The sequence below is a fragment of the Manis javanica genome, chromosome 2 (assembly GCF_040802235.1).
Source record: "Manis javanica isolate MJ-LG chromosome 2, MJ_LKY, whole genome shotgun sequence".
In the NCBI taxonomy this organism is placed as follows: domain Eukaryota; kingdom Metazoa; phylum Chordata; class Mammalia; order Pholidota; family Manidae; genus Manis; species Manis javanica.
Genome location: NC_133157.1, coordinates 50,902,942 through 50,923,294, shown reverse-complemented (window position 1 = coordinate 50,923,294; position 20,353 = coordinate 50,902,942). Strand labels below are relative to the sequence as shown.

Here is a 20,353-nt window from a genome sequence, read left to right as displayed (position 1 = left end):
GAAACAAATGAGCAAAGGATTTGACTTTGGGTCTATGTTTGTCAGTTGTTGTTTTTTTTATGGTGTACGGTGTGGGGGGTGGGAGTATAACGTGCTTTCCCTTTTCTTCTTAATATTTACTAATAATTCTTTAAGAGCATGCTGCTTTCTTCAAATAGGCTCCATAGCTGGGGACAGGGAAACCTCATTGAGACGGTTCTATGTAAATATATATGGTTTGTGATAAAGGCAAGCATTTAGTACATGGAGAAAGTACTCAAGGATTTCCATTTTTTCCAGCTATGTTTCCAACAATGTAAATCCTGAGTAAATATCAAATAAATGTATGATTTATCTACACAGTTTAATAAGGATCTCTAGGACTTCTGCTGGTTCAGGAAACAATACCTGGAATTCCCTGGGTTCAGTTCAGCAGCTGTTAAGAGATTCTGTAATCTGTAATGACAGTAAACTGGCCTTTGCTCTTCTTTTATTCACTATTCATTTTCAAGGCTTGGTTAAGTACAGAGCTGGGTTAAAGATCAGTGGTTTTTCATGTGACACATGCTGGTATTCATCTAATGGCTTGTCAAGACAAAACTGTCCCTGTTCTTGCCAAAATAATAAAAATGACGCTCCACATCACATGACAATCAGCACTTCCTTATGGCAAAACAACTCAAGCTTTTGTAATTCACTTATTTTATAGAAAAAATGTTTAATAATGACTATCTGATCCTCTATGTGGAATGAGGCCATTCTCAAAGATTTTTTTAAATGTTATGTCCCCTCTCAACTTTAAAGCAACACGTAAACTGGTTTCTAATCAGATCAGACCGTACTGTATAAAAATAATGAAGGTATAAATTCATATAGCATTAAAGTATGTAACTTAGTATATGCAAATTATGCAGACGCAGCAGGCTGGGCCCAGGCACAGAGGTTGGGGGAACCAACTGAGGAAATGTCATTTTTCTTGAGAACAAAGTATGGTACTTACTTTGCAACATCTGTTGGGCTGTGTGAAATGTTAACAGATGTCTTAAGTGAAAAAGGAAAAAGAATTAATAAAGGAAACCTCCTCTGAACAGATAATCCACCCAAATTTCCATATTCCTGAGGAAAAAAGTTGACAGCAACCCTTTTCCCTGTGAAACCTGGCAGCCCTAGTTTATTGTGCAGTTTCATTTTCTATGTGAAGCTAAGGGTGAAGATTTTTTGACTCGCCATAAAGAAAAGAGTACAGAAAAAGTACATCTAACAATAATTTCAACTGAGTTTTCCCTTTGTGAATATTTATATTATAATCTAAGCTGCCTGTTTTCCCTTGAGTCACATATACAATTTGATGCAAGGGCAGTGAAAAGTTCACCCAAAAACACCCACGCAAAAATATGAAATATTACCCTACTCTGCTTTGCATGTTTTAGGGGAAAGAAAGGAGGAGGGACTGAAGAGTAGCTCTTACAATACAGTTCTAATATGAATACATCTCTACACATCTCAGGTGCTCATCTTCACAGTTAGGATTCACCTATCATTTACACCTACGCTCCTACACTTTCCACTAGTTCCTAATTTCCTTCTATTACCAGCGTTGTAAGGGGTGAAAACACATTTCAATAGTCAGGTGTTCTACAGCAATAAAGTCTGATGATCATGAGAAAAACTTTTAGAGTATACTAGTTGGATCCTCATACTTTAATGTTAAGAAAACTAGATTTTTCTTTCTTAATTCACAGTTCTTATTCATGTTTCAATTTATTAGATGATTTAGCCAAACCTGAATGTAGCAGCCTTTAATCCAGATTTAAAAGATGGTCATGTATGTCAGTTACTGAATCTAACCTTGTTCCTGCTTGTGTGTGAATAAACTCACAGAGGCATCTGTATTTCTTCTATAAATCTACCTTTTGGGAGACACCTATTCCACTGCTTATGCTCTTACAACTTGGGACATAAACTTGGGTTAACAGTTCATGGATTAACTAGTTCCAAGTGCAGTGAAAGACCTCTACAGATCCTAATGAAGGAAGAAAAATAATGTTTGATCATCTCTGGTTGCCAGTCTCAATCTCTTCTCTGTGACAGTCTGCTTTAAAAATGTATGTTACTTTGTGTTTACAATTACACCTTCTCCAGATGGCTCAGGCAGCCTAGGCTGGGCATTTCAACATATAGAAACCTCATCCAGAATAGTCTGAAGATTTCAGGGGACAAGATCATAGTCCAAGGTGTAGACAAGACATACAGGCATGCCTTCAGTTTTGGCTTAGTTTGTTTGGGTTTTTTTGCCGAAGCACTGTGAATACTGAATACTCTGGTGTTTACTGACAGGAATACCACATCAGAGCACATGACAAAATATAGTAATAATAATGGCTATACTAAAAAAAATTTGATCACCTACACTAAGGGAGAAAAGCTTATGCACTGAAAACAACGTATGTGGCCCACAGACCAAGAAAGAGGTAACAGGCCTCCTAAAATAAGGTCTGAACAGGACACAGGCTTAAATCACTGCAAACAGTGGCATTAACATCCCCCGTAAGCATATACTACCTAACTGCTTCATCTCTCTGTAGCAAAAGGGAGAAAGCACTCTGGTTGACACTTGGGTCTGTACCAACTGAAACAATCAGTATGATATGGCATCTGCTGACAGCCTAATCAGAGGCTCAGTTTCAGGGAAACCCATCAAGGATATTTCCAAATGCCACAATCCCTTGATATATGATGAAAATTTAAAAAATAAAAAGATTTGGGTAGGGTGTGGCAGATTAGTTTATAAAATGTTAAGGAAATGATGAATCCTTAGAATCAAGACATTTGCAGATGCAAAATCATCAGAGGTTGGCATGAATCTCAAGCCTCCAAAAGATAAAACATTTACCTACTCTGTTTTGGTTTAAAAACAGAAAGTGACTGTACTCATCTTCTCTCGGCTCAAGTGACAATCATTTCTTTTTACCATGATGTAAAGTCAATGTTTCATTAGAAGATCTTCTAGAGGAAAAAAAACAGTGGTAAGTCTCCTTAAAAGAGTATGAAAAAAAAACAGGCTGGGAATATTCAGTACGAAATTAACTTAGTATGACCACAAAAAGTTGTGAACATTATAAAGATAGTATTAATTTTTTTATTTGCTTCCTTCTAAAGTCTGTAGACTGAGAAGCTTGCAGCCCGGTGAAGACATCATAATAGTTTAAATCCCTAGCAGGAAGGAAGACTGAGATTCACAGACACCCAGGAAATCCAACCCTGCTTTTGGAGTCACCGAAAAAGGCAACTCTATTGATGGCACCACCTTATATGCAATTCACAAACCTAAAAAACAAACTTAAAAAGTGAAATACCAGTATATTTCAAGTTCCAAAATCTTTGGAAAAATCAGAGACTATTTTCTATTGGAAAGATGGTCAAACAGAGTAAATTTGAATGAACTTGGAGATGGTTTCCAAAATTAAGAAACCTAGAAGATGCCAGAAACTCTCATAATATCAAGTTCAAAACAGGAAGAATTAAGAGGTAGCTTAGGTCTGAATAGTGATGACCTTTGGTGGGGAGTTGGTGGCTCTGAGAGAAGCTAGGAAGGCTTCTGAAGTCTAGGTAATGTTCTATATCTCCATTTACTTGGTGGTTTGGAGTATAATCACTTTGTAAAAATTCATCAAGCTTTATATAACTTAGGATTTTGTGCACTTTTCTGTATGCATATTATACTTCAGTTCTAAAAGTTTACTGCTACTGTTAACAGTACTAATAAAAATAATAATAACAGTAAATCAGAACTACGTGAAAGATTAGAAAAGGGCAGGAAAAGAAAAAATAATGAGGGACAGGAGAGAAAAACGGAAGGGACAGAACTTTACCACAATGAAAAAACATTCAAATAACTGCCACTAATGTACTGCTTGCAACAATTTCATCAGAGGTAAGAAGTGCTAGGCATCAAGTTAAGTATCTGGGTTTAACAGAATGAGGATGAATGTGAAAGATGGTGAAAGAGTGGGAGAAAGCGTAATTAGGTGAGAGATGCCTTAACTAGGCAATGCGAGAGTGTGAAGTGTACTCAGGCTGCTAAAATGGAAAACATCATACCTCAACTTGAGAAGTACCAGCCCTATAAATAATGGGGTCCTGAAACATGCTTGCCAGTCTTGCTCACTGAGCCTTCCTCTGATTTATAATTATGGCTATTTGGGGGTGCGTAATTTGGGGTGGACATACAGTGTGCCTGCTAAGAGTCTGGAGAGGAAATTACACATATCCTACAGACAGTATTAGAGACACAAAGTACATCAAGACAGATTTTTTTTTAATTGCAAGTATAGCATACTCTTCTGACTACCCAACCATGTTTTAAGCTTTATGGTGTCTCGGACAGCAGCCAACCATTAAGTAAACAAACCCTGGCAAGAACAGAAGCAACAAAGTGGGAACAACTGAATAATCTGCTAATTGATAAGGGATATACTTTTACCTGGACTAGCTCAGATTCTCAGTCCCTTTTCTTCATTTCAAACTTTTTGGCCGCAGTTAGGGAATACAGATCAAAGCCCTACTTGCCACAAAGCCCTACTGGCAAAGTACAAGAAGGGGTGGAAAGCATTAAAGTTAAGATCCAGTCTTTGCTCACAAGAAGTTTACAATCTAGTACTGGAGATTAGCCATGCACAAAAACAACCTTAATAAAACAGAATGTGGTAAGACAGGAAGCAGTAGAATCCTATACGGCTCAAAAAGGAGATACTTCCAGTCAGTACAGTAAGAGAAAATTTCTAAGCTAAGTCAGAATTTGTGCTAAGGAACCAATAATAATCCTAAAGAGGTCACCCAATTTGTTGAGAATATAAGGTAGGATCTTAGCAGAGCAAAGAGGAATGAAAGAGATGCACTAGTCAATAGAAACTATTATAACTGGAAGCATCCTAAACTCCACTACAAAGAATTGCTATTTATCCTGTTATCTACCAGAAGTCAAAACTTCTGGCAAGCTTCTCAGCGGCAACAAGGTCTGATCATTACTGTACTCTATGGTTTATCTGGCAACAGCAAGACAGACAGACTGAAGTGTGAAAAGGCAGAAGCAAGGACACTCATTAGGAAGCTATTGAAGTAATCTGGATAAAATGATGATGGGCAATCAGGAAGGGGAAAAAGAGCAAGACATAAAATGGAGATAAAACCTAGGGGACAATGACTGGTAAGATGTGGGTAACAAATGAGAAGAGTGAAAGATGACACTAAAGCACTAGTACTCTGAGAATGGGAAAATGGTAGCACTATCAACAGAAACAGAATAAACTAGTTTTGGGGAATATACAGGGAGCTCAGTCTGGGGGAACAGCAGATTGTGCTGGTGACTAGGTAACTAGAAATGTTCAGAAAACAAATTGACATTGGAGTTGACAGATCGGGGAGTTACCTATAGATAGGTGACACAAGAGGTAAAAGGTGGTGGCCAAAGTTAGCATCTTGAGGGATTCCCAGGGTTACCAAGGAGGAAAACAGAAGGAGCAGTGGTAACAGGAGCATAATGTTTGTCCAATGTTCTGAATGACAAGTTACGAGTTCACAGTGGCAAGATAGTTAGAGTTTTAAATGTTCTAAAAACAATGCTATTTTTTAGTAAAACCAAGTTTGAGGGTAGGTAGTAGTAAATATAGTAGCAGCAAAATAAAATGCATGGAAACAATAAATACCAAAATCAGAATAATGCCTGAGGATGGGGGTGAGGATTGGGTAGAGGGAATGGCAGTGTGCAGCATAACTGCAATGGTAACCTGGGACTTCAGATGTATTTGTATATGATCAGCTCTTAAGCTTAGGTAAATGAGTGTATGCCATACGATTCCTCATATATATTTATTTGTGGTTGCAACAGTTTATAATTATATACTGTCATCTTAAGAGAGTGGACAGGTACAGAAGTTACAGAATCCAGATTATGAAGGAGTTAAGTAAGCAAATTATTAACAAGGTAGCAGAAAAGACAAAATACTTTTTTGAAAACAAAGCAAGCAAGTGAAGTAAAATAAGGGTAGTTCAAAAAGTTTGCAAAGCCTGGGAAAAGTTGTGTGAGTGTGTTGATGGTTTGTTTTTCACTTCAGGGGAAAAAAAAAGAGTCTATTATAGGCAAAAGGGGACAAAGCCAGCAAAGAATAGGATATTGAAGAGCTAAGCCAGAGGGAAAATGATATAAAAGGGTCCTAGGAGAGAATGTGATCAACAGCACAAATGAAAAGGGTGCCCCTGAAGGTAGAAGAAAAAATATTTCTTAGAAACCAAAGGTAAGAGATATAAAAAAAATTCTGTGGTTCAAAAATATAGAGTAGTTATATAGAGTCAGAATGCCAACTTCCTACCAGCTCTGCCACTGAACTGTACACTTGTTGAAAGGGGTAGAGTTTAATCTATATTTGGTAATCTGGGGGCTAACAGAGTGCTTAACACATAGTAAATGCTCAATAAATGATAGCTACACAAAAGAAATCATCTTGGAGAAGATGAGGTCACTTGCTAAGAGAGACAAAGACCACATGAAATCAAGGACTAACAGAGAATAGAAAGGGTTTGGTCCAATTTAGAGAGGATAAATGAAACTTGAAACTCTGGATCAATGAGAAATGAATAAAAGAAATTACAAACAACAGAAAGTCCTCAGCCTTGGTTCCCAAAACATCATGAGAAATTACAAGCAACAGAATAGGCTCAAGAAAGTGTACATCCTAATAGGCAACAGTATACTGTTAATCACTGCTTTGTAAGGCATTCCTATAGTACATGGTTTTCATACACAAAGTAAAACACTAAGAATTAATTTTTGGATGGAATTACATTACCTTTATTTAGATGTTCCCCAATTTAAGTGTTTACTATATAGTGTTTTAGAATGTCTATGAACTTATTCTTGGCTAATGAAATTCCCCAAAGCAAAATATCAAATAGCTTTATGCAGTAGGAGATGTGGAAGAATGTCATCTCCTTAACAAACATAAGGTGAAACCGAGAGGAGCTCAGTTCCACTCCTTACAGCTTGATTCATCTCCAGAACTGCAACTGTGGTCCAAAATCACACCAACTCTCTGCACAATAAGTGAGAGCTGCATTAGCAGAACTGGGCACTCTCAGTTCAAAATCCCTCCAGAGAACCCAGAATTGATGAGTTCCATCACCTGGCCAACATCAGCAACTGCCTATGAGTCACCTCAGGGACTTGGACAAAGGCATTCACCCATTGTGCTAGCAGTCGCTACAGCTTGCCTTCCTAACAGAGTCCTTTCTGTGAGGACCACTGTCTAAGTGACCTGTCATAGAGCTTTATAAAGCACCATTAATACTGTAGGCCAAATGAGATGGATCTTTGAGCTTCGTGGTCACCTGATGTCAACAGTGCATTATAAAACCAATACTAAATACTTTATAAACAGATCTCCCTACAGTGTATTAGAAAAACAGTGCATATTTCATATCCCATAGTTAGGTTGCCACATATCCATCAGACTAATAAATTATTTATTAGGAGCTCAAAAGTGCAAGAAGAGTCAATAAACTAACTTCTGAATACTTACAAACTACTGTTTCACTACAAATTGTGCCTGAATGTGAAAAGCTGAAAGAATGCACTCACTGAATGGGGCATGGAAATAGCCCAGCTCTCTCCAGTGTGCTGTCAGAAGGAAGCACTGGCCTTACATGTGAGGAGGGACAAAAGTTTCTGTGCCCTGTAAAGAGTCTTGGTCATGGAATTGACAAATAAAAGCACCACCCAACCCCATGCTCATTTCCTTTCTCTTCTATATAGTTTTCTCTGGTCTTACCAACTTTGCAGACTGCTCAGGGAAATAAAAATTGGTGGAAACATCATGAACACATCCTCAATTAGGCCAGATGACAACCACCATAATAGTTTTCACTGAACATCTCAAAAAAACTATACAATAGCTTGAGCCTACAAGCTTTCTGCTAAATGCACAGCATGGAATTGAGCATTTAGCAATCTCAAATTAGGAGTAGCATTTCTTTTTTTCTATTTTCATTTCAAGCTCCCAAAACTATAGATACAGCATGAGACAGATCCTAGTGCCCAGTTCAGTATCATTAGGATCTCTTTCTTGGTTCCACCCCTCTGAAAAAGGACCTTCTGTTCAGGAATGTATTCCAGCCCTTCGTGAAGGAATTCTTCAGCTGGGAGATATTTCCCAAACTATCAGAGGCGTGAGCCTTTGTGTAGTATTGTGGGTGCCATGGTTTCACATGCTGGCCACATTAATACTGGAAAGCAAGCATCTGTAACCCACAGCCAAGTGTGCTCCAGCCCCAAACACACATGAGGCCAGGCCAATGCAAACCGCTCCTCCCATCCCACATCTGAACCACACTGGTTTTCTCCAGGAGCCAGGGGCTGAGATACAGTTCTGAAAGTGAAGGTTTTGGGTTCTCTCCATTCACATGACGGGTATACAGTGTTGAGAAGAATACTGCCAGAGGGATTGGCTCTTTTTTTTCTCTCCCATTCCACACCAAGTGAATAAACCGTAAAGAAGTTTATAGTGTCTAATGCTGTTCCCAAATCTCCCAGGGGAAAACCCTAAACAGATATATATGTAGATTTTTGCATATGGTTTTCATTTTTCTTTCTAGAGTCCTAAAATTTTACCCCTATAAAGCTGGAGTTTTTAACATTGAAAACATTTTATGTGAGTAGAAAACAGAAGTGGAAATAAAGGAAAAACAAGGGAGACACCTGATTTCACATCACTTTCTCAGAGATCTCCCCAAATCTTAGAAATAATGAGGAGTTGATGCAAAAATATAACACAAGACTCTTCTTTAATTACTTTTGCTACTACAGCCACTAAGGGCTAAGATGATTATTCATATTAATGAGTTTGGTATGTAGACAAATTACAAAAGGCACAGTCTCTGACCTCAAGTACTTATCTCTGTCTTTTGGGATTTACTCCTCTTGCTAGATTTACTTTTATTCTTCATACCCTTGCCCAGAGGAAGTGATCATCACTCAGGCCTTGGAGCATTTCCATGGGTGGGGTTTAAATACGGCAAGAAGAAGAGAGAGAACTTTTGCCCTTGGACAGAGACAATGTTGGCCCCAAAGCTCAGGATGTCTAGTTTGTGAAAAAGAGAAATATAAACTCTCTGTGAAATGTGTACACCAGCCTCACTGAGCTTTATCAGAAAAGGCTTATGAAGTGTGAAAGCAGGTAGCATTCCAGTGCTTTATCACAACAAGCACACATGCACAAACTGCATCCCTGAACACAGTGAGCTAATATCCACCCCCTACATTCAGTTATTGGTTTTGTGTGTGTGCTGACAGCCTGTGTAGGTGAGCCACCCATGGAATCAGGTTTGCCCAGTGCTAAAGTCTGCAATCAGATAACCTGGTTATGAATACTTGCAGAACCTTTTAACAATCATATGACCTTGACAAGTTACTTAGCCTAAGTGCCAAAATTCCTCATCTATAAAAAGGAAATAATACTAGTTCACCAAATTGCTGTGATGATTAAGTATTTTGATTAGTACTGAAGATTTAGCTGAGTGCCTAGCACATAAGCATTCAATAAATAGTTGCTGTGTGTGTATGTGTGTGTAAAGAGAGATTTCAAACTAGAAGCACATAAGCAAAGTTTGGCCCTCAGGCCAAGTTTGTTTGGTTTGGCTTCCTACATGAATGTATATGAGTGTGTATGCCTGTTTAATTATTGGGCAACATGTAAAAAAAAAATCAAGAAATTGTAAATTAAACTATGGACTTCCTGCTTCTGGAGATGGGTGGGAAGAAGCAAAGGGTGGAGTGTCAAGGAACTAAAGACTTGTCAATAGAAACCTGTGTCCCTTCATGACAATATTCCACTGCAGTGGTGCAGAAGCTACTCTACTTAGTCTGTACTCTCAGGTGGGCACAGTCTGAGATAGTCCCTTTGTATTAAACTATTTTATTATTCATATATAATATCCCACCTTGTATTACACCCACCTGTTTCCCTCAATTCCATCACTTGGCTGGCCACTATAGCCCTGGGAGCTGTGACCTCTGGCTCTCAGCCATTGAAGACCTCACTCTGTCATTCCTCATATACTACACTGGCATATGTATATGAAGAATTCATTCACACGTAAATGAAAGTCATATTTAAATAAAATATCAAGTACCAAAACTTTTTTCTATTATGTCTACTTCTCATAAAAGTAACACTGAAATGCATTATGCTCCCTTGTGCATTTTCCTAAACCTTATATTTTAGTAATATATATATATATATATATAAAATCAGTGAGTAAACCCATTACATGTCACTGTATCCAGGGCCTCTGCTATAATTAGGCACAGACTTTGTGACAGCTATTTCAGTAATAATGGTTGCAAACATATTGTTTTTAATCAGCAGACAACTTAAAAAAAAATTCTTCTTGAACATACAGGACAAGAAGCCTTAGCCTTCACAGCCTGAGACTCATCTGCAGAATTGTAAAGCTGTGCAAAAAAGGCTTAGAAGAATGATTTATTCCTACTGCTTCACTATAAAAACAAGGAAACTGAGGCAAACTCAAAGTAGGAGCTAGTGGCAGTGTCTGGGCCATTTTTTGAGGCCTGGGTTTACCAAATTGCTATGATATCAGAGTTCAAGGCATTGGCCTGAAGGGTTAAGAATCTAGCAGTACCCAAGAGTCATTCATTCTCCTGACTTTTGGGAATTGACTATTAAGGAATTTTCAAGACAGCTGACGTCACACTGTAACTTGAAATTGGACATGGTGGGAATATTGATACCAAAACAAACAGCAAATTATACAAATCAGAGATCCACTACCCCATGAACCAGTTGTTAAACATTTACAAGCACATCACCAACTGAGATTCTGGCATTTGGCTGTTGGGGATCTTCACATGGTACATATGATCATGCATCTGTCTTTGTACTTCTAAAGATGTGAGGACTTTGGTAAAGACTATGAAAAAAAGTTAAGAGTTATAGAACAAAAATCATCAGTGCATTAATTTGGAGTGTTTAATATATACAAGGCTGTGTGATAAATGTTATAAAAGAGACAACTATAGTAAGATCTCAGTATCCAGAGCTGTTATGGAATTACTCAATCTGGAAAGACAAAGAGTCCGGGGGATGGTACTTTGTATTTTATTGAGCACCTGTTATGTGCCAGGTAGTGTGGAAAGAGTAAAATATGTTTTCATGTGTTCTTCACAGGTCCTATGAGATAGGTATTATTATCCTCAATTTACCAATAAGGAAACTGAACCTAACAGTTCAGTAAGTTGGTCCAAGTCTAATAGTAAGTGGGAATTCAATATCAAGTTGGTCTGATTTCAAAATATGTGCTCATTCTGATATCCTGGATTGCCTCTCAAGTTTCACCATTTTAGATAAGAATTTTCCTTAAAGGTGTTGCATATTCACCCTATGTTTTTAAACAGGACATCCCTTTCTTTACAATTAAAATTTTCATACTGAACATCAAGTTAATATGTAGTGATACCTTTAGGGCTTCTAAGGGCTTGGGGTCTGATTGCCAATCTCTGGGAATGCTCTACGTTTAAATTTAAAAGTCTATCATTTTATCCTTTTATAGTAGTTTTAATTGCTTCTTGTATCTCTAATTAATCTTCCTTCTTCCCACTTACAGAATTTGCTGTTTTATTTTACTGTGAACCTTTCCAAAGGAATACTAAGCAATTGTTAAAAAGAATGAAGTAAAGCGGTAACTATAGATAAAGAACATCTCCAAATAAAGCATAAGAGACAGATACAGAACAATATAGAGTATATAGCAAATATAGTGTACTACCATATATGTCAAAAAAGAAAAGAAAAAATCTGGTGTGGGGGGATAAATGGTGCTGTGATTGGGCTTAGCAATTTCTGGAAATATCCTTAAGAATCTGGAAACAGAAATTATTCCTAAGCAGGGATGGGAAGTCTGTTTTCTCTGTATATGTTTCTGTACTCTTTTCTCACTTTTAACAGTATTTATGTATCAGTGATTAACAACACAAAAAAGGCTTTTAGGGTATTCAGGTTGTAAGCAAAATGTGGGGAGAAACTACCTTAGAAATTCAACACCTAAGCTTAGAAATGCTTTGTGCATCTCTTTAGGATACTCAAGAACTGTGTTTCCTGGTTCTCAACTGTGCTCACATTCATAAGATGTTAGATCCTCTAATTTCACCTGGCTTACAGTGTAGTTGGAGAGATTTTATATATATATATACACACACACACACACACACACACACACACACACACATATGAATATATGAGTTAAATAAAAGATAAAATTAACTGCTCTCTCTTGCTAAAGTAGAAGTGCCACCAATCAGTACTTGTGTTATTAGCTACAATGATTCCAGGAGCAAAAGTAATTTGGTCAAAACAGGGATATGAGCTGAATTTCTTGGGCTAAGGAGAATATCAAAGGACAAAGAGAACATTCCAAATGGGTGGAGAGGCTTGAATAAAAATAAGTTTAAGAATGCATTGTTCCTTAAGTAGATGAAGAGATGAGATTTAAAAAAGACAATACAAATTGCAGAGGTCTTGAAATTTTAGACTTTTTAAAAAGTTTTTACTGAAAACTTTTACTCTGTTTCTAAACAGAGAAATTAAATAACAAAAGTTGTATTTCATCTAAGAACTCTGTGCAAGATACATAAGGGAAGAGAGATCTGAGGCAGATCATTCAGTTAGGAGATTTGTGTTGTACTCAAACAATCCCCTAGAATCTAAGTTCAAAGAACAAGGAAGTCTGTCAGTTTTCCATCTGTCTATACCACAGGCATCTAAACACATGACACTGTGGAAAACACTAACAAAGAATAGACAGTCCATCAAAGAACATGTGGACCAAAAGCAGGTGATACTAAGGAACAAAGAATTTATAGAGTGATTTTGTCTTTTTAAAAGTTCTAAAAGAACTGATAATTAAATGAACCTTAGTTTTCAGGGAAAAGAAGAAGTCAATGATAATTTGAAGATCTTCATTCGGAAAAATAGTAGAGGAAAGACCTCCTAAAACTAACACTACATTGTATGCATTAGATATAACTTGATTATTTTACACATATGTATACCATAGTTAAAATATTTCTACCTAAAAAATATTCTTTGGAGTTATTAAATGTCTAAACACTGAAATTACGCTCTATCCCTGATTCTCTACAATTTATTCCTGACTGGCATCTCATCCAATAGTAAATGGCTTTATGCATCTCTCAGCTGATCATATCATTTCCCTTATACTACCTACACCTTGCACTACAGAAATGTTATACACAGGCCATACATTTGACAAGGTGTCATCTATCCATGAAAGATTGGAATGGGCATCCCTCCAAATGCCTGACATACCCAATCAGCAAATATAAGCTATCTTTTACACAAACTCAAGATTCTGCCAGATTTCTACAACTGAATATCCTTCTTGCTTAGAACTCAGTTTCTCTGAATCGGACCATAACAGTCTCTCCAAAACTGCTGGCTTAGTGTTTCAAACTTTTGCTAATAAAGAGTTAAACCCTCAACCCACCAAGGCTTGAAAGCAAATTCATGTCTATTCCACTTCTGTATTATTATCAGGTTTAGCTGCCATGTATTCATGAATGTTTAAGAAAATTGGCTGAATGTATGAATACATGATAAATAAAGATTACAGTAACTTTTCATAGTTTCTATGCTAGGGAGAGAAACGCAGGTCATGATTCCATTGAGGAGCTATGGGAAGGCATTGCTAATGGCACATAGAAATCTTTTTTCTCTTAACACACCTCAGTCCCTCAAAGCATTCATCATCATTCAGTCAAAAGTCACCAACAAGATGGAACGAATTTGTCATTCCTAAACCATGCCTTTTTAAAGTGCCAATTCGGTATCATTTAAAAAGTTTTTCAGGTAAGCGCAAAAGAAAAAATTCAAAACATGAATAGGTCAAAATTAAATCTAGAACTCTGAACTTATTATAAAATACTCTTTCCCTCTGCATTTAAACTTGTTAAAGATAACTAGTAATATTGTAAGCACTGGAGTACTGGGTGGAAGAATATAAAATATAAAATAAAGACCTGAATCTTTCTCCATGATCTCGCCACCAAACAAGTGCTAAATGCCTTCAAGGAAAACATCTATGAGATCAGCAATGAGATCTCTCAGAAAAGTCCATCTCTAATCCGTTGCAAGAAATTTCCCCATCTCTCAGTTTCTCTACCATTATAGATTTATTTTTCTTGAAATAAAAGTAATTAATATCAAGTATTATAGTCATTTACCCAAGAAAGCACACAAGTAATCAAATAAAAAGTCAACAATTTTTCTAGAAATATTAATTGAATCAAGATGAACTCCCAAGAAATGTGGGATTCACATATAAATCAAGTATAAAAATCAAATGAATGATCATACCTGACTTGACTGTTTACAGTTCATGATGCGTGATCAAAACTGAAAGTTTCTGTAATATGACTGCCCTTGCACTGTTCACCATGTAAGAACTTATTCACTATGTAAGAACTTGTTCACCATGTAAGAACTTGTTCATTATGCTTCAGAAGATTGGAGACTGTTGAGAATTAGGCTTGGGGTTGATTAATGATTGTGCATTGAGTCCCCTATACAGAATTTTATTGTTGTTAACAATCATTTGATCAATAAATATGAGAGATGCCCTCTCAAAAAAAATAAAAATAAAAAATAAGATAGCAATGAGGATGACAAAAAAAAAAGATGAACTCCCAAGCACAATACTATATATTTTTAATGAGTTTATTTTTGAATTATTTTCAGTATAATAAGATAGCCAGAAGATCCATTTTAATGTACTGTGACAGAAATTCCTTTCTAAAGATAAAACTAACTGCTGTGTGGGATTTCTAAGAATGTTTTGAAAAATTGATCTTTTAAGAAATAAGAGATCAAGTAACAAGCTTCACCTTGTCACATTTTGTGGCAAAAAAAAAAGCTAAATGGGGAGGAATTACATTTCAGATGGTAGGTTGTCTTGGCTCTTCTTGTTTTGTTACATTCTATTTAACTAGTGCCTGAATATGATAAACAAATACAAACTACTACAAAAAATTAGAAGCTGCAATATTTTCAAATGCTTGCAATTCCACTTTACATAGATAATCCCAAGTCTACTGCTTTACATACAATTATCACCTGAAACTTCAGCTTGAAGGCACATTAAGACTGTGTCTTTATAATATAAATAACTGATCAATGAAGTCTATGTATTTTGGAGACAGTAGTAAGACAAATGAGATGTTTCATGCTGCTGTAGACAAAAAACCAGCTGACTGAAGCTATGAATTAGTAGTTTTATCTTAGAATAAAGTGCTCACCATCTTAGAGAACAAGTCATTTTTACAAATAACTTGGCAATCACGCATTTCAAAGACAGACTCTAAACTGCCAGATTAAAAAAATACAAGTTATAAAGGAATCTGTGCACTTTCCTTCTTTTCTAGGCTCTATCCTTTTCTAAACACATATCATCAAAAAAACAAAATCTCAATAATCTTTTTAAAAATGAGAATGAAAAAGAAAATATAGTAACTTGCAAATACAAATAACATTGTACCGTAAAAAAATTGTAGCAGGCTGGTAACTCTGCCAAAGCTAAATGTATTCCACATGGTTAGTGGCCAGTGAGAAACATGCAGAAAAATTTGACTCTTAAGGCTTTAAAATGAACATAACCTACTAGAGGTCCACTCTCAGTTATAATTACAGATGCACATTTTAATAGTAATTAAAACGTATGGAATTGTCCAGAGTCTAGTATCAGGATGTTTCCATGTCCGTTAGTATCATCTGAACATCCCGGGTCAACTATAACATGTCACTAATGGTTTGGAAGCAAAGAACACATGACCTGAAACTGTGTATTTTATTTCAAAAGATTTCATAGATTCATCTTCCAATAGTTATGGAAAAGACACAGCAGAATTTGAACATTAATGAAGGTTGTTAAGGTAAATCTTAATCCCAAATGTGTTAGCATAAAACTACCTACTTCAAAAAGATTTTAGCATGTTTTATTAAATCCTGAAATGTATGTCCTGGTAAATTTCTGTATAAATTTGATTTACAAATTCCACTGAAAATGTGCCACAGCTGCCAGAATAAATTACTACAATAAATCATTATTAAATAACTGTAAATCTTTGTAATGACATAATGCCTCACTTACAAAAGTATGCAGAGTGAACATTCGGTAGAAGAAAAGCACTTTTCACACAGGAAAACAAATTACAAAACTTACCATGCTAACACCACAATATGATACGGTGACTAAACAGGGAAATGAAATTCACATAAATAGTACTTAAATCTGCAGTGGACTGTGTTCACTGTATCAAAATGGATTGTACGACAAGGGGTAATGGATTCAGGTTTTCAACATTAATGTCCACACTGCCACAGGGAGGTCTTACATATACAGCTGCACCCAATATTTTGCTAGACAATAAAAACATATTCCAGGTAACAATCAACAAGCCCAAGATGCCCTTCTCTGAAGCTTCATAACACCACCTTCTCCTCCATAGAGAACTCCACCCTACTTTAAAACTTTTTTTAAAAATCTACAGTTATATTCTTTTTGAAGTGGAACAGATGGACAGTTACAATAATTCACTACTTCAGGTACCACACGAAGTGAATCACTCCCAGCACCCCTGCCTCGCGTAGTTCTCCCAAGCCTCCATTCATCGAAGTGCAGACACTCGGTAGTTGTGTCACAGCCACGGAGGCGCCCTGCTCCAGCCAGGATGAGCTCCAGAGGGGCTGGCTTACAGGGCAGGGTTGCTTCTTTGCCTTTTGGGAGGGTAAATTATTAACCAACACCACTTCACAACAGACTAACATCTAAGAACCTTTTAAAACGGTCTACCGAATATGTCACACTGCCAGTTGGTAAAATCTTTGTCTAATCTAAGTCATGACTGCCCACTCTTTGTCCTTGTATTTCAGTTCACAGTCATTACTCTCCATAAAATATAAAGATGTCCCTGCATGCTACCTCTACCTGTTTTTCTATTTGCCAAACCTCAGGTGGCAAAAACGTCTCTGAATAAGGAACTTCCACCTTTTTCCAAAAAGCACAAGATTCACCAGTATGTGATTGAGGAAAAGTTGCTCCAACTCAGAAAACTTGCAAAATGAGCTATCCAATAAAAAATGTCAAAAATGGTCTCTATTTCAGTTAGATCAAAATATTTTTATAAATAAGAATGAGAGGGCATTTTTCCCCTGGATCTCATTTTTCAATTTGCCGTCAATTATAGATACAAATCAGTTTTTCAATGTACAGGGAATGCTTCACTAAAGTCATTACCAAATGCACCTACCCAAGAAGCACTTGGACCCCACAATCATATATTCCTCCCAAGAAGATATTTCTCTCCATCCCATAAGGCCATTCTCCACGTCTTGCCTACCCTCACTGGAGAGCAAAGCATCTGTGCTATGGCCTCAAAACCTGCCACATTCCAGACCTTATAAACAAACCAGTAAAATGATACCTAACTCTATGAACGAGAATAAACATCTAATAGTTACATGTGGAACAACTGAAAAGTATTTCCAAATAAGCTAGAGTTCAAAAAAAGAGACTATGGCAACACAAAAGGACACAATGACAGCATGAAAGGACATAATGCCCCAAGCAGAGAGAGAGGAGAACACACACTGGTGTAGGGAAAGGAGTCAGGAGAGACCTAGGAGACTGAAGAGAATATAGTGTGCAAAAAGCAGAAGCCTAGCTCACAAAAGTGTGCGACCTAAATTTTCAGCTACATCATGAAAAGGAATCAAAAGATGAAAATGTTGACTATTGCTATGACTATGTCTTCAGTACATTTAGGGTAATCTGCTTATGTTAATTCTGTGATTATACAACCAAAGACATGACTTACTTCCTTTCTTCCTCATTCCACCTCCTATCTCCGTAGGCAAGCCATTCTACTCTTGGGCTTCAGTTACCAACTGACCACCGATGGCTTCCATATCCCCATCTTCAGCCTAGATGGCTCTTCTGTCTAGAAATTCTTTCAACTGTCTACTTGTCATCTCCAGGGGAATGTCTGACAGGACTTCAAACTTGGCATCTCCACAAGGGTCAATGTATGTCTCCTCAAGTTTGCTCCTTTTCTTACTGCCCACCTCAGTAATGGCAACACTGGCCACTGAGCACTTCGAAAATAATTTTCTCTATTTAGAGAGGCCAAAAAGACCATTTTATCTGCTCCCATTTTCTTAAGGGTGTCCTTGGAAATACAGTGAATCTCAGTTCTAACCCTCAACTTTGGAACAAAAGATAAATCACTCTAGGAATTAAGGCCACTCTCCAGTTTTTACAGAGTAGAGGCATCTCCAAGGTCACATGCCAGATCACCTCGATATGTAAAAACGAGCCTCAACTCAGCTCAAGTGTGTCTCATGAGATGTACAGAAAAGCATCACGAAGAATATCCTTGGTCTCTAAAGGAAATGAGATATTAACATAAGCTGTTTTGCTCTGATGTATAAACTGAGATTTTGTCCCAATGTTGTAGCCACTTTCATGTTATATAACATGCATGTAAATCTGTCAATGCCTCGTTCTCAATTATATGTCTGGTTGTCAATGCCTACTCAATTATAAATTGTGGTTTCTCTCTCTTTACATGGATAAGAAGGTGTCTTTCATTGGCAGGATTATTTCTCCAACAACCTCTCCCTGACTCTCTGACAACCTGCATGCAATCTCCAAATAGCTTCTAATTTATCTCCTAAATTATCTCTGTATCCATCTACTCTCAATTGCCATGCCTACCATGCCAGTACAACTACCATCTTTTGATAGTTGAAAGGCCTCTGATGTCAGCTTCTCTTGAATTCACTTTTTCTCCTATCCAATCCATTCTCTCAATTAGAGCTGATTTTTTCCAAAACCCTTTAAGAGGAACCTACAAGGTTTGACCTCTGCCAACCTAACCAGCTTTATCTTTTGACCCTTCATGATGATCCCAAATTTTCTCTGTGGTCCAGCCATTCTTTCATTGCTTTTATTAAGCTCTTTTCCTTTCTCCTTCCCTGAACCTTCAGAAATGCCTTCAGAGATGGTTTCTTTTCCTAGAGTAGAGTAGGTTATTATCTACTCTTACAGCACCCTGTACTTCTTCTCAGCATTTCTAAGTACTTAATTTCTATCTTCCCTGAGTCAATAGGCACTTTGTCAGAGCTCTCTGCAAGTTTATCTCCAGTGCCTTGTACAGGCTCAATAAATACTTCCAATTGAATGTCCTAACTCACTAGCCAGTCAAAGTAGAGAAGCAGCTTAAAAGTGATACTGAAGTATGTAGGTTTATCTTTTTTACTATTCATATTTACAGTGATCTTAAATTTCTCGCTGCATGGTATAGTATCTCAAGCTTTTCATTTTGCAACCAATTAAAGAGGAACCTGTATCTGAAAGATCAAGACTTTCCATCAGTACTGCTTTTGACTACTTCTAGTGCCTGGCTAATCAAGACAGAAATGAACTCAGTTGCATCCTGAGGTTAGCCTCCAATAAGCCCTTGAGCAATTCCTTGAAAAATGCCAAACAGGATACAAATGGGAGATATATTTGTCAAAATCTTGGAGACACTTCTTTAGACCTGACACAGTAGTCATGTTCCTAGTTTTCTTCAAGTGCTTCTCTCAAACTTCCACTGTTAACAACTAATGCAAATTTTGAACATACATAGCTTTACTCCTTTTTTCAACATTTACTAAATGCCTATTTAATGTTCCTGGTATAATGGCAGCACTGGGGGTAAAAAATCAATTGCAAAACCATACTACATTCATTCTGTTATTTAAGAGCAAAATGAGTTGTACCAATCCATTTATAAGGGAGTTTATAAATTACTAAGTATTTTACATGTTATCAAACAGCTTTTGTTCCTTCATAGTTTTCAGTTTCAGAAATAATTTTATTCAACAAATTACAAATATAAAGCAAGGAGTATTAGTTTTCTATGGTGGAGTATTAGTTTTCTATGGTAGCGGTAATAAATTACCACTACTTTAGTGACTTAAAACAACAAACTTTATTATCTTACAGTTCTGCTGGTCATAAGTCCAACACAGGTCTCACTGGGCTAAAATCAAGGTGCTGGCAGGGTTGCACTCCTCTCAGGGGCTCTAGGGGAACTTGACTAGCCACCTCCTGTCCTTGGCCCTGGGAGGCCACCTTGCTCCATCTTCAAAGCCAGCAATGTATCTCTGATGATTCTTCCAAAATCAGGTGTCTTAGAGAAAATAGCTGGAAAAGGTTCTTTTAAAATTGGAATGATTAGACTGGGTCA

At 37.0% G+C, this 20,353-nt stretch overlaps 1 protein-coding gene across 14 annotated transcripts in view; it reads right to left on the bottom strand.

The window, feature by feature from the left end:
* The window catches only part of BNC2 (basonuclin zinc finger protein 2), a 429,408-nt gene that overhangs the window by 308,526 nt on the left and 100,529 nt on the right, over window positions 1–20,353 (bottom strand). For 2 of the 14 annotated variants that reach the window (XM_073228467.1, XM_073228466.1), the window contains exon 2: window positions 2,877–2,985. The exons of the other annotated variants lie outside the window; for them this stretch is intronic. The gene's annotated coding sequence lies outside the window, so the exon portion shown is untranslated. The remainder of the gene's footprint in view (window positions 1–2,876; window positions 2,986–20,353) is intronic. 14 annotated transcript variants of the gene reach the window in all.